General features: G+C 45.3%; 1 long non-coding RNA gene across 1 annotated transcript in view; it reads left to right on the top strand.

The window, feature by feature from the left end:
• Positions 1 to 12,956, top strand: part of LOC144770756 (uncharacterized) — a 79,895-nt gene that overhangs the window by 54,657 nt on the left and 12,282 nt on the right. The gene's annotated exons all lie outside the window — the stretch shown is intronic.

The raw sequence follows: 12,956 nt of genomic DNA, 5'->3' as shown, positions 1-12,956 counted from the left end.
TCGAACTTGCTCCAGCGAAACCCCGGTCTGTCCTGCAGCCAGCAGCCCCCAAAACCCAGAGCACCTACCCTGCCTTCCCAAACCAAGACTTTGTCTCCAGTGAGCACATGGAATTACCCATAGACTCTGTCTCTGGCCATATCCTCGAGTCTGCACCACTCTGCACCCGATGCCCAAGGCTTGAGTTTGAGTGGCCCAACACCACGAGCAGATCTCCACAGCGATCCGGACTTGAGATCTGGTGATCTCTGACCTGCCTCAAATCTCCAATCGATGCCTGCATCCCCTTTCTGGAGGATCCCCCCAAACGCAACCGGACCTGGTAAGAAACACCTGACTCCTAAAGACTCCCCTGCACCCAACATCCAAGGGCCTTGGGTGGCCATACCAATGGTGTTCCAGCATTTCAACTTACTTTTACAACCAGTGGTCGCCTCCAGAAGATCTTCATCCCCGCGCCTGCTGTTTTTGATGCAACCGGAGAATCCCTATTGAAATCAACGAGTACCCAACACCAAAACAGCACCCTGTACCCTGCTGCCCCTGCGTCGCTTCGGGTGCCCTTTGGGTGATAACACAGATCCACATTTGCCCTGAGCCTAACACCAGGAGCTTTGCTCCCACAACCTTGTGGCCTGCTCGTGAGCAGCCACCAACCGGAGGGCCCCTAACCCCCATTGGATAACATTGGGCCTCAATACTCTGCACCCGGCCCCCCTATTGCCACTGAAGGTGCTTGAAGAGTGCATCCTTGACCCTAGGGGAAACCTGGTGCTAACCCCAGAAAACCAACCCCATACCAAAGTACTTACACTTAAGTCAATAACATTGTTTTCTCCCATAGGACTGCATTGACTGCTTTCTTGTGAAAAATCTTTTAAGTGTGGAGTTGGTTTGTATAAAACCTTGACAAACTGCAAATATACAAAAACTGTATTACTTACCTTTTGTCTACGAGATGTCCCAGTGTGATATCTAGGCATATCACACTGGTCAGCAAAAGTAACTTAATAAGTAATGTAAGAAGTAACGTGCACAGCAATCTGTAAAGTAACTGAAAAGTAATTTCAAACTGTTGACTCGCCTGTAACTCAACCAACTGCATTCAAACCTACATTTAACTATTAAATTACTGTATAAAAACATGCAATGTATTTCACTTACCAGCACCAGGTTTGGCTTGGTTCTAGAAATAAAATAACTAAATGATATTTTTATACAAACAAAATTGGTCTGAGTTCAGTCTTTGAGCATGTGACATCATTTCTTGCTTGAATCTGTACAATAAATGCCTAACACTACCCTAGGATAAAGCCTTACTGCTCGCCCACACCACCACAAATAGCGAGTAAGGTATTCTCTACTTTTACCTCTGGCTACCTTTGGGGTTCCACTGGACTATGTGCACACTATACCTCATTTTGGTATAGGATATACAGATCGAGCTTCCTACAATATCTTTTCAAACTGGACAAAGTGACTGTGGAGTGGCCGAGAGTGCCAACTCCATCATCAGGAGGGGCTGAAGGGCCCGGTGCATCCCCAGTACCTAGGTTGGGGTTCTTAGTAGATCTGGGCTTCACCATCAAGCCCACATTGGTATCAACCCCAAATGGATGCTCCAGCAGATTCTAGACAGTGTATCATTGCCCCAGGCTCTCTACCAGATTCGGGCCACAGGTTTGCGCAGTTTAATGCTGGAGCCGTGCGTGGTGTCCGCCAGGCCCCCTCAAATAAATCGAATGTTAAAGTTTGTGGAATGTTATAAAAATGCAACAAAGTACTATAATCTGCTATCGAATAAAAGGCAAATTTAGTTGGGCAATAACTAAAGGGTAACCAATGAAAAGTAGGGGATACGAGATATTACAGCCCACGCACAAGCAAGAGATGCTAGAAGACTCAAAGAAGGGTGCCAGTTGCAGAAAAATACTGTACTCATCAAGGCAATATAACACCATGTTCAGTTGAATCCTGGTAAGTTATAACCCTAGAAACCTAGGGGATTCCAAATATTATAGTCCACATGCGCCATTATATTTGGTATCCCAGACAGGAACGGATGTGAAAGTTTGTGGAATTAAATAAAAAATTTGAAAAGAGACTTCAATATGGTATTAAACCAAAAGGCAACCCCAATTGGTCAAATGCTAAAAGTTAACCGTTGAATAGTAGGGGATACAAGATATTACAGCAATGCATCAGCCATAATATGTGGTATCCACATAGTAAAACATATTGGAAAACTGAAGAAAGGCTGCCAATTGGCAGAAAAATACTGTATTCACCCAGCCAAGATAAGACCATGTCAAATTGAGTCTTGTTAAAATCTAACCAGAGAAACATAGGCGATACGAATTATTATAGCCCGTATGGTTCATTAAATTTGGTATCCCCCAAAGGAACCGAATGTGAAAGCTTGTCGAATGATATAAAAAATGAGTATAGATGAGGGGGCGTGATCGAGTGGCAACACTAAACACTTGCTCCGGCCCTGCAAAAAGTGATCCTGAAGTATCCTGCCACCCCTAAGTCTCCAAAACACCAAACACAAAGTGTGGTGTTAGCATTGTGCAGGCGCAGGACTGTAGGGTACCTTGGGACCTACAGCATGATCGTTGGTAGATTGTGGATGCCCTGTCACAAAGAGGGCTGCCTGCTCCCATCTGCTGGAGGCCTAGTCACACAGTGGCCCTAAAACAAGAGCGGTGACCGGGAGAAGAGCCTTGGTGGCGGATCTGAGAGCAGCATAGAGGGTTTTGCCCCCCGCTGTGGTTGCAATACAAAATAGAGTGGGCAGGAGACCGGGATTGCCTCAGATCACACTAGAGTTGTAGGGCCACTGTCACTTTGATTGGGAGGATTGCAGGTGCCAAGTAAGGATTGAGTCACACTATGGAGCTAGGTACTGGGACGTGGGGTAGGCTGGACCCTTTGAATATCTATTAACAACAACAATTGCCTACTCCACTTTTACTTACAGTCGCTATAAACAAACAAATAACAATTCTAAGTTTGTTTGGGTACCTTTATTTTACCCTTTCGACTTTTTTTATAACTTCATATTTATGTTTTTAATTTTTCATATGTGAGAAAGAAACTAATACGTTCTACACGAACTGACATATATACATACAAAAACTGTACAAACAATTATACATATTCTATATACATTTCTACATTAAACAACAAATTGCAAAAAAGCAATCAATAAATCTTTGCAAGGTTTTTCAAAAAATAATGACTATACATTACACCAATTAAGGACAATGTAAGAATCAATCTGAAGAAAGAGAAAATTTAATTGACCAATCTCCTCTCTTTCTTTAGATTGATTCTTACATTTTCCTTAATTGGTGGAATGTATAGTGATTATTTTTTGAAAAACCTTGCAAAGATTTATTGATTGTTTTTTTTGCAATTCGCATTTAATGTAGAAATGTATATAGAATATGTATAATTGTTTGTACAGTTTTTGTATGTATATATGTCAGTTCGTGTAGAACGTATTAGTTTCTTTCTCACATATGAAAAATTTAAAACATGAATATGAAGTTATAAAAAAAGTCGAAAGGGTAAAATAAAGGTACCCAAAAAAACTTAGAATAGTTTTTTGTTTGTTTCTAGCGACGGTAAGTATAAGTGGAGTAGGCAATTGTTGTTGTTAATAAGTAAGGATTGAGAACATTAGCTGCAGGCCATAGAGGATTCCACACATTCTCCTGCACCCCCAGTTGAGGGTAGATCTGCACCACAGGATAACCGGCTTATACTCTTTGGGTCCCTCTGCTATACCATTGCGCTTTTGGCCGCTATTGGACCATAATCTATTGGAGTGGAGGCAGGTTCGGGATATCCTTGATATAAGTGATGGTCAGGAGCCTGAAAAGGTTGGTCTGCATTGCTTCGCCTCCCCTGGGACACTGACAATTAAAATTCAGATCTTAGAATTTGCATACTCACATGCTGCTGGTTCATAATTGCCTCTTATGCATATTTTCTGTACCTTTGAGTCTGCTTCCGGGTCTCCTCTGGAGGTGTGTGGTGGTGGGGCGATGTTTGTCCCTTCAGTGTTGTAGTGGGCCCACTCCCTGGTGCATGATGGGCAAGGATAGACAGATGTGGGGCACGCAACAAACAAAATGGACCAGTTTACTGCTAAGGGTACGGGCAGAGCCCGACTATTCTGGGCGGATTGAACCACCCGGTTGCTGTGGAACTTTTTGTAGCTCATATCCTGGCAGCCATTGAAGCTTCAGGTATTGCAGTACAGGCAAAAATGTATGAGAATTTGCTCCATACTGACCTGTGCAAAGTGGCTGAACGATCAATGGAAATGGAGACGGGGGTCACAGAAATGATGGAAGAGCTCACACAACTGAAGACAGCAAACACCACACTGGAGGCCTGATCAGGTCTGATGGAGGCTAGTCTGGAGGATGCAGAGGGGAGCTCCTGCAGGTGTAAACTTAGGTTTGTGGGATTCCTGGAGGGAGGTGAAGGTGACCCGCCGTAGACTTTTCTGGAGGAGTGGATTAAGACGGCAATCCCAGATGCAGCCCTGTTGAGATTCGGCCCATTGATCCTTAGCCCCACCTCAGAGACCAGGACCCCCCCAGAACTATATTTGCAAAATTTCGCAACTATAAAGACTGGAATGAGGTCCTCCAGCAGGTGTGAAAAACAGGAGACCTGAAGATCGAGAACCGTGTTCTCTGTTTATTTTATTTATTTATTTAAGACGTGTTATATAGCGCTAGCCTGACCGGAAGGTGTCGGAGTGCTTCACAACAAGTACAAAGCAGTGCAAAAGAAAGCAAACCTAATACAGTAAGCAAGACATTCAGGGTACGAATCATAATAGAGAGGATGCTGACGAGTTCCTAATACAAAGTCTTGACAAACCGCATCGGAGAGAGGAGCAGTGACGCTTTAAACACTCCGAGCTGCTCCTATCTGTTCGATAGGGAGCAGTCGAGGAAAAGGATTTTGCGCTGGCTTTCAAATTTAGGGAAGGAAGGAACAGTTCTGATGTGGGGGGGTATGAGTTTCAAATTTTAGCGCAATTCCGGCAAAGGACCTGACCGCAGTTTTTTGTTTTTGTGCTTTTAGCGAGATAAGAAGTAGAGTTTCTGAGAGTCTTGTTCTGACCCGCTTTTCTGAGTTTGGATGCCAGATATTCGGGTTTGCCTGTGTGAAGGGCTTTGTGTGTGAGGCAAGCTGTTCTAAAGTTCGTCCGCATTTCTATTGGTAGCCACTTGAGTTATTTTAGTGCCGGAGAGATGTGATCAAATTTCTTTATTCCAGTGACCATTCTGGCGGCCGAGTTGAGGGTTGTTTTCAGAGGAGCAAGATGAGTTTTGGCTGTTCCCGAGAGGATTGCATTTCCATACTCCAGTCGAGACAACACCAATGCTTGGGTGGCTTGTTTGAGATCTTTGGGTGGAATGAAAGGATTAATTTTGTTCAGTAGTTTCAAGTTAAGGAAAGCACTCTTTGCCGAGATCTAAATGTGTTTGGTCAAGTCTAGTTTGGAGTCTAGCGTGATGCCTAATGATTTAACGGAGTCAGCCAAGGTGAGGTTTCCATTGAGCGCATCGATATCTTTTAACCGTCGACCATTTGTGGGTTCTCTTCTTTGTTCGAGATGAGGAGTAGTTCATTTTTTTCCGGGTTCAGCTTTAAATGGTTGCTTGACAGCCAACGTTGCACTTCCTTTAGTGTTTCATTGAGTCTGTGAATGTCTTTATAAGAGGAGATTTCCAAGTGGCGTTGGGTATCATCAGCGTAGAGGTGAAAGGGGATGTTAGATTTTCTGAGTAGAGTGGTGAGGGGTTCCATGTAGATGTTGAAGAGTTGAGGGGAGAGCACACATCCTTTGGGCACTCCCCTCTTGACTGGGTGAAAGTCGGATTCAAAGCTTCTCATTTTGATTCTTTGGGAGCGGTTGTGCAAGAATGAAGAGAACCAGTTGAGGACCTCGTCATCGAGTCCAGCCCTTTCTTCGAGAGCTTTGAGGAGAAGATTGTGATTGACCGTGTCGAATGCCGCCGATAGCTCTAGGAGAATGAGGAGGCAACACTGGTCTGAGTCCAGTGATTTGGGTATGTCATCAATTACGTTGAGGATTGCAGTTTCCATGCTGCACCCTTTCCTGAATCCTGACTGATGTGAGTCGAGTAGGTTGGTAATGTCCAAGTGCTGGGTTAGTTGGTGAAGAACACATCTTTCTAGGATTTTGGAAAGAAGAGGAAGGTTAGAGATGGGTCTGAAGTTATTTAAGTAATTTCTCTCCGGGCCTGTTTTTTTTAGCAGTGGAGTGACTTGTGCAACTTTCAGACAGTCTGGGACTACTCCAGTTTTTAGGGATTTGTTGATAATCCTGCACAACAGTGGGGCCAGGGAGAGTTTCAGTTTTTTGGTAAGTTGAGCTGGAAGAGGGTCAAGGGTGTGAGATGAAGGTTTAGAGGTGGAGATAAGTTTGACTATCTCTTCTTATAGAATGGGCTGAAAGAGTGACCAGGGTTTACTAGTGGGAGGAAGGGCGCTACCAAGCACCCCACCGTGTCTGCTATGGGAGGGGGAAGAGCAGTTGGTGACCAGAGAACGCTCGATCTTGGAGATTTTGTCCTTGAAGAAGTTAGTAAAGTTGTCGCATTGTTCTTTGGAGGCCAGCCCCAGGGAAGTGTCTGGTTTGGAGGTTTGCTGTCTAATAATCCTGAAGAGTTCCTTAGGTCTGTTTTTTGCGCTCTCCAGAGCAGAGTGGAAAAACATAGATTTTTTGTTCTTGATGTGATTATTGTATTTCTTTCGGATAGTTCGGAGTTTGTCACACTGGCAGGTAGTAGGCAAGCTCCTCCAGCGTCTTTCTATGGCTCTTAGTTGTCTCCTTTCTTCATTAGTGTCAGAGTCAAACCAGGACCTGGCGGAATGGCTCGATTTTTTTCTTAGTTTCAAGGTTGCTAGTTGGTCAAGGAGGAGTCCCATATTCGTGTTATAGAGCGCGGTGAGGTCATTTGTGGAGAGATCTTTGCCGCTGGGTAGGGGCAACTTTAGTCTATCCTCCATGGTGTCCAGAGGGATCCTGGACTTCACCTGGATTTCACCAGGCCTGTCTAACTACAGCGGCAGTTCTTCTATGGTATTAAGCAAAAACTCAGAGCAATCAGCTTGAAACATATGTTGCTGTATCCAGCCAATTTGAAAGTTATTCTGGATTGCTGCATACACTTTTTTTGACCACACCCGAAGAGACGTGGAACAGGCTGGAGGTTTGCGGTGGGGATCGTATCCCTGCAGTACCAGTGAGGTGAGACCACAAGATCCTTGGATAAGGGTTGGGAGGTGGCAGAACTACTCAGAGATGAAGAGCAGGCGCAGATGACGTTCGAGGTCAGCCGCAAGGGTGGTGGTGAGATCAGATTGGGCTTTAGACCTGGAGACGCAGTGCCAAGAATCTGAGGATGCCAGAGTTCTGGTGGAGACTGCTACTTCGGATACCTCTTCCAGCACTGATTCCTACTTGATAGTGGAAGTTGGCCGAACTGCTAAGATACAGGCATGGCTTGAGGAGTGAGCTGAGCTGGTCTCAGGGTCTTGTTGGTAGTGCCCCAGTCATGGACTACTGATGGGACCAAAGACTAAATATATGAGGATGGGGGTGCTCCATCTGTCACAATGAGGGAGAATGGGGCTCATGCAGCACTTCTGCATGCCTGGGTGTTTTACCCGAGTTGTGGAGGTTCCGGGTTTGCTGACTCTTGTCTGCGGCCAACAAACTATGTTTAACTGGGACTCGGAATGGCATCTACTATGGGATCTGGAGGCATACATTACTTGGTCCTTCCTCTCCCCCCTTTCTTTTTTTCCTTTTTTCACTAACACACTTTTATCTGTTTGTAGCTGCAGAGGCAGAGGCGGGTCCACAGATACACAGGGAGGAACGGTAGCAGACCGGTAGCAGGTAAATAGGAACGCCACCCTTTGGCCTCTGTACACCCGGACTGAAGCAGGGTGCAGCATAGGAGAGAGGGGTGACCATGGTCTGGCCCGGCTGGTGCTCGCGGGTACACAGGTTTGAATTGAGGCGAGGTTCTGGGCATGGATCATGGGCACACAGGCTCACAAGTTCACTGCGTGGTTTGGGAATGCGACTCCATGTGATCCCCAAGCAAAATCTCTGTCTCCAGCCAACCAGCCTGCACCCTCCCCCACGCCTGCCGACCTCCATGCAATTTGGGGGCTTAGCTGAGCAGTGCACAGCGGTCCCAAACTGGGAAAAAAGGGGTGACTCTTCTCCTAAGTACTGTAGACTACTTCAGACCTGTCGCCCTGCAGCAGGATACGGCAGCTGCATTTGGAAATGAGGGCAAGAGCATGGTGGTAATAGCTACCGTCTGCCAAGCGCGAACCCGGGCCCCTGCAAAAGCAGCCCAGTCAGGTCTGGGTATGGCTTACGGATGACCCTGTGTGTTCCTGCTCAGACCCCACCATTCTGCACTTTTCCTGGCCCTTTCACAGCACTGGCCCGAAAACTATGTCTAACAGCGCTCAACAAGAGCGCAATAAACAGGTGCCTCCTCTACATCCAGCGTATTGGTAACGCCGCGGTGTGAGCACTTTATTTAAGGGGCTTTATCCAAGGGGGGAGCTCCAGGCAAAAACCTTCTTCAACAGAACAATCGGGTGCCTTCTTTGCGCCTGGCTTACTGGCAACTCTGTGGCGAAGGTTACAGGCAGGTGGAGGTGATTAACATCAGTGGCAGCTCCTTTTCCCTCCTCTCTCTCTGCCTTTTCCCATCTTCTGATGGGCTCAAGCCTATCCCAGCTTCACTAAGGCAGCCTTTAAGTATTCTAACAAGGGTCCTAGAAGAAGTGAGCAGTTTCAACAACAGAAAGAGGGGGAGAGCCAACTTACAACTCATCAAAAAATCGTACAGAATTGTCACTCCTCTGTGCCATTCCCCAACAGTAAGCTTACAACAGCAAACTCCACAAAGGGGAAAAGGGAACTAGATGCAACTTCTTTATCACCCCATTGCCCCCAAGCCAACCCCACGTATAAGTGTATCAAGTGCAAGCAACCTCATGCCCTGCTCGACGCTCTGGAAGGATCCAAGAGACCGTCAAAGCAGTAAAGAAACGCATTTCCAAGTGCAAATCCAAGCAGCCAGCAAAGTATCAGATGGAGACTACTCTTGAACATCAGAGTCAACCGTACCAGCCTCGTTTGTTCAACCTATAAAAAAAGGACATTGAGGAGCCTTAAAATTATGGATTTTTTTTTAAATACCCAAAGAACCAAGGCATGGCAATGCCCAGATCATCTCTACCAACTTTACTTGTACCTCAGATAGACAAACCAATAAAAACACTCACCACACAGACAGTCAAAGCGCACGTCCACACCACTACAATAGAAAAACAAAGCAGGGCCTCAACTATAAGTTCACCCCAAGTTAATACCTTTGGGAATAGTCATCACCCCCAATCATGACACACAAAGTTTAAGATATTGTACCGGTAGAAAAATCATTGGAGTCATCAGTAGAGTGGCAGGATTTGTTACTCACCCCTTTCGAAGACACACTTGACGAAGATGAGGTTCACTTAAACATAACCGTAAACTCCGGACCCAAGCATGATTACAATGCCTTGCTCTCCCCAATCAGACTCCAGAGTGAAAACGGCCCGACCATCTATGATAACACCCCTGAAGGTAAGTCCTAAAGCAACAAAATTCCAGCGCCCAATACCGCCTCATTCACAACACAAAGCAAGTCAGATCGGCCTTCTCCATCAACCTCATCACCCTGGTGGGCCCCATTTATAAACACAATGGTGATGATTTTATTGGCTCTAACATTTAATTCAGAAACCTTGAAATTCAAAGGCAACAGTGGACCTTAAACAGCGATTCAAATAGCTCTCCCTCAGAATCCAGTAACCGTAACCTCTGAACACTCTCGTACACCTGTCTGCCCTGGAAGTCTACCCACCAGCAAAGTATGGCTACTGAGCATGGCCCCACAAGATCGTGGTATAATCCATTGTGAATCCAAATTAGCCGGCGCGTGCCCTTTGAGAAAAACAATTTACACAGTATCAGCATCAAGCCTGAGCGATCAAAACCTTCCACAGTAATTGCAAGAGGCACAAAAATGGGCCGGGGCACGGCTGAGACAATGGCCCATAAAGGATCACCATACAACTCATACTGAACCAAGACTGTCCAGCATATCTCACCTGACTTGTTTAACTGCAACAGCACACGTCACAAGCCCGATCAATCAGAACCTCCTTGGACAATTGCAAGAGGCACAAAAAGCTTTTGAGGTGCTAAACAGCCAATGGGTTCACCCACTTTTTGAAGCTACCACCTCTGACCACACCCAGTGCCTGCACCATTCAGAAGTACAAACCCGGGCAGGGGCCAGGGAAAGTCCAGGGTCCATACACTACCACAAAGCTATCACGGGTGACGCCATTCCGAGACTAGAAATTATTCCCTTCTATATGTCCAAAGGATGCCAAGACACATTGAACAGAAATGCAATCCTGAACTTGTTAACACAATTAAAACCTTGAATCATGTACAAACTCACAAAATAGAAGGCATTGAGTTCAAACCCAATCGAGAAAGGGCAGGTCCTAAAGTAACGGTGATCACTTTGTCCAGCTCAAAAACAGCCATGGAGGTATGGCAACAATGAGCCTGCTTTCTGAATTGGGGCATTGAACTAACACGAACTGAGCCAGAGAGGTATCCTAGCCCCCTACAGCCACAGCTGACCCATCCTCCAAAACCGGCACTGTGTCATCCAGTTCCATCAGGGGCACAATTGGCCCAGCAGGAAAATACCCCATTAGTCTTGAAAATCTATGCATCATCTATACAGCAGCCCCCGGAGCTCCGAGCTCCATGAGACAAGTCTCCCTGCAAAGCTCACAGGGGCCTGCTCCTGTACGAAGAGTGGCATGATTAAAACCCAGTACAATAGAAACATCTCCCAATCACCTTTTAAAATTCTGTTCTTGGAATAAGAATGGCCTTAGCAAGGGGGAGTCAATTTTCATTTCTTTTCTTCACAACTTTGACATTCTCCTCCTTTTGGGAAACCGGGTCCAAGCATTCCACAGCAATCATAGCCTTCAATGATTATCAACAAGAAGCAACAAAAAAATCAAAAGAGGGCAGAGCTGCGGGAGGACGCTCAACTTACGTAGCAACCCATCTTCGGTGGCAACAAAACCAGGTATACTTCAGTCTGGCATGGATACAATGTATTAAACTCTCATTATATCCAGATTTAGGACCACAGCTCAATACCTGCAATGCTAATCTGCTAATTTGCAATGTATAAATCCATCCCAGCCAAAAGAGTAAACTTGATTACATTGCCTCACTAGCAACAATCCTAAAATCACTCCAAAAAACATTTCCTCAACATAAAATGTTACTGTCGTGAGACTAAAATATGCATTTTGTAAAAACAAATCCCCATCAATCTAATCAACAATACACTGCAACAGTCATGAAGTAATTACCCTTAGTGATAACAAACTATTAAAAAACTGATCGCTATAGGAAATCTTGTACAACTGCCCTAGAGGAAGTTGGCCTGTGCTCGCTCAATGGCTCCTTTCCACAAGGTCAACCTGCCAATTTCACAAGGATTTCAAACAAAACCAATTCCACCTTGGTCAACACATTCGTGGACTCAGGGATTTTCACCAAGATCTTGAGTTACTGTATAAAACTGGGAGTAGAGAGTGGCCACTTCTCCCAGCAAGTTGAGCCCCCCCCAAGAGCTCCTCAAAGCAACAATCTAATAGAACAACATAGCGCTTACAAATGAGATGCCTAGTTTGGAACGGAAGGATGGCAGATGCAATAATGAACCATATTATTATGTCCACTTCTCAAATAACCGCCATCCAACAGGCGAAGTGGTTTAAATGGGAATCTCTCATTGCAATACATCCATTAAAGGGGCACCTTGGTACCCCATAGCTCTTCAGAGAAAAAAGGAGACCTTAACAAGGAAATCAGACAGCTGCGAAAAAAGAACCTAATGCCTAGCCATCCTAAAATGCACCAAATTGCTACATTTAGGCACACTTACAAAAAGGCAATTTGGTCAGCTAAAAAGAGGTATCAAGAAAAAATATGTATAAAACTGCTGCACACAAGCAAAACAAACAATAGCAAACAATTCTGGGCAGAAATCAATTCACTCACAAATGGCAGTTTTTGTCATCACAATGCCGGAATCTTCGAGTTAGACTGGATTACTTACATCAAAGCTGACCCGCCCAGGACAAGCTACAAACAGTGCAATTGAGAAAAGCATAACCATGAAGGGTCCTACTCCCACAGAGAACCAGTCAAAGGGAAAATGGTTGATAGAATCGCAAGTTAGGCAATCCCTGAAGAAACTGAGATCATAATGGTCACGGGAACAAATAGTCTCCCTAATGCCCTGTTCACGTACGACCAGGGCTTTTGGGTTTTGTGTCTTACTCCCTTACTTAATTTGGCATTTACCACCAACATAATTCCAGCATCATGGAGAGTTAGCATTCTCCACCACATCTTCAAGTTAGGCTCAGGGACAAAGTCAGTGAATTACAGACTGATCGACCTGATCGATATCAGACTAAACTCTACGCTACCAATATTTTAACAGATCTGGAAGCATGGACATCAGCCGAAAACATCATCCCGGCTACTCAAATGGGATTTAGGGCCGACATGAGTGCAACCACCAATTGTCTGACCCTCAGTCTCCTGATAGAAAAGGCAAATTATAAGGCCTCCAATCTATAGACCTGCTTCATCGACTTAAAAGAACCATTCAACATGGTCCCAAGGGACCTCTTTTGGGCAAAGATGGCTAGATGGGGTGCACCTCCAAATCTTCTCAAGGCCATTACGGAGCTACACTTAGACAACT

This window comes from Lissotriton helveticus, chromosome 7 (assembly GCF_964261635.1).
Source record: "Lissotriton helveticus chromosome 7, aLisHel1.1, whole genome shotgun sequence".
NCBI classification, from domain to species: Eukaryota; Metazoa; Chordata; class Amphibia; order Caudata; family Salamandridae; genus Lissotriton; species Lissotriton helveticus.
This window is presented reverse-complemented; position numbering and strand designations above follow the sequence as displayed.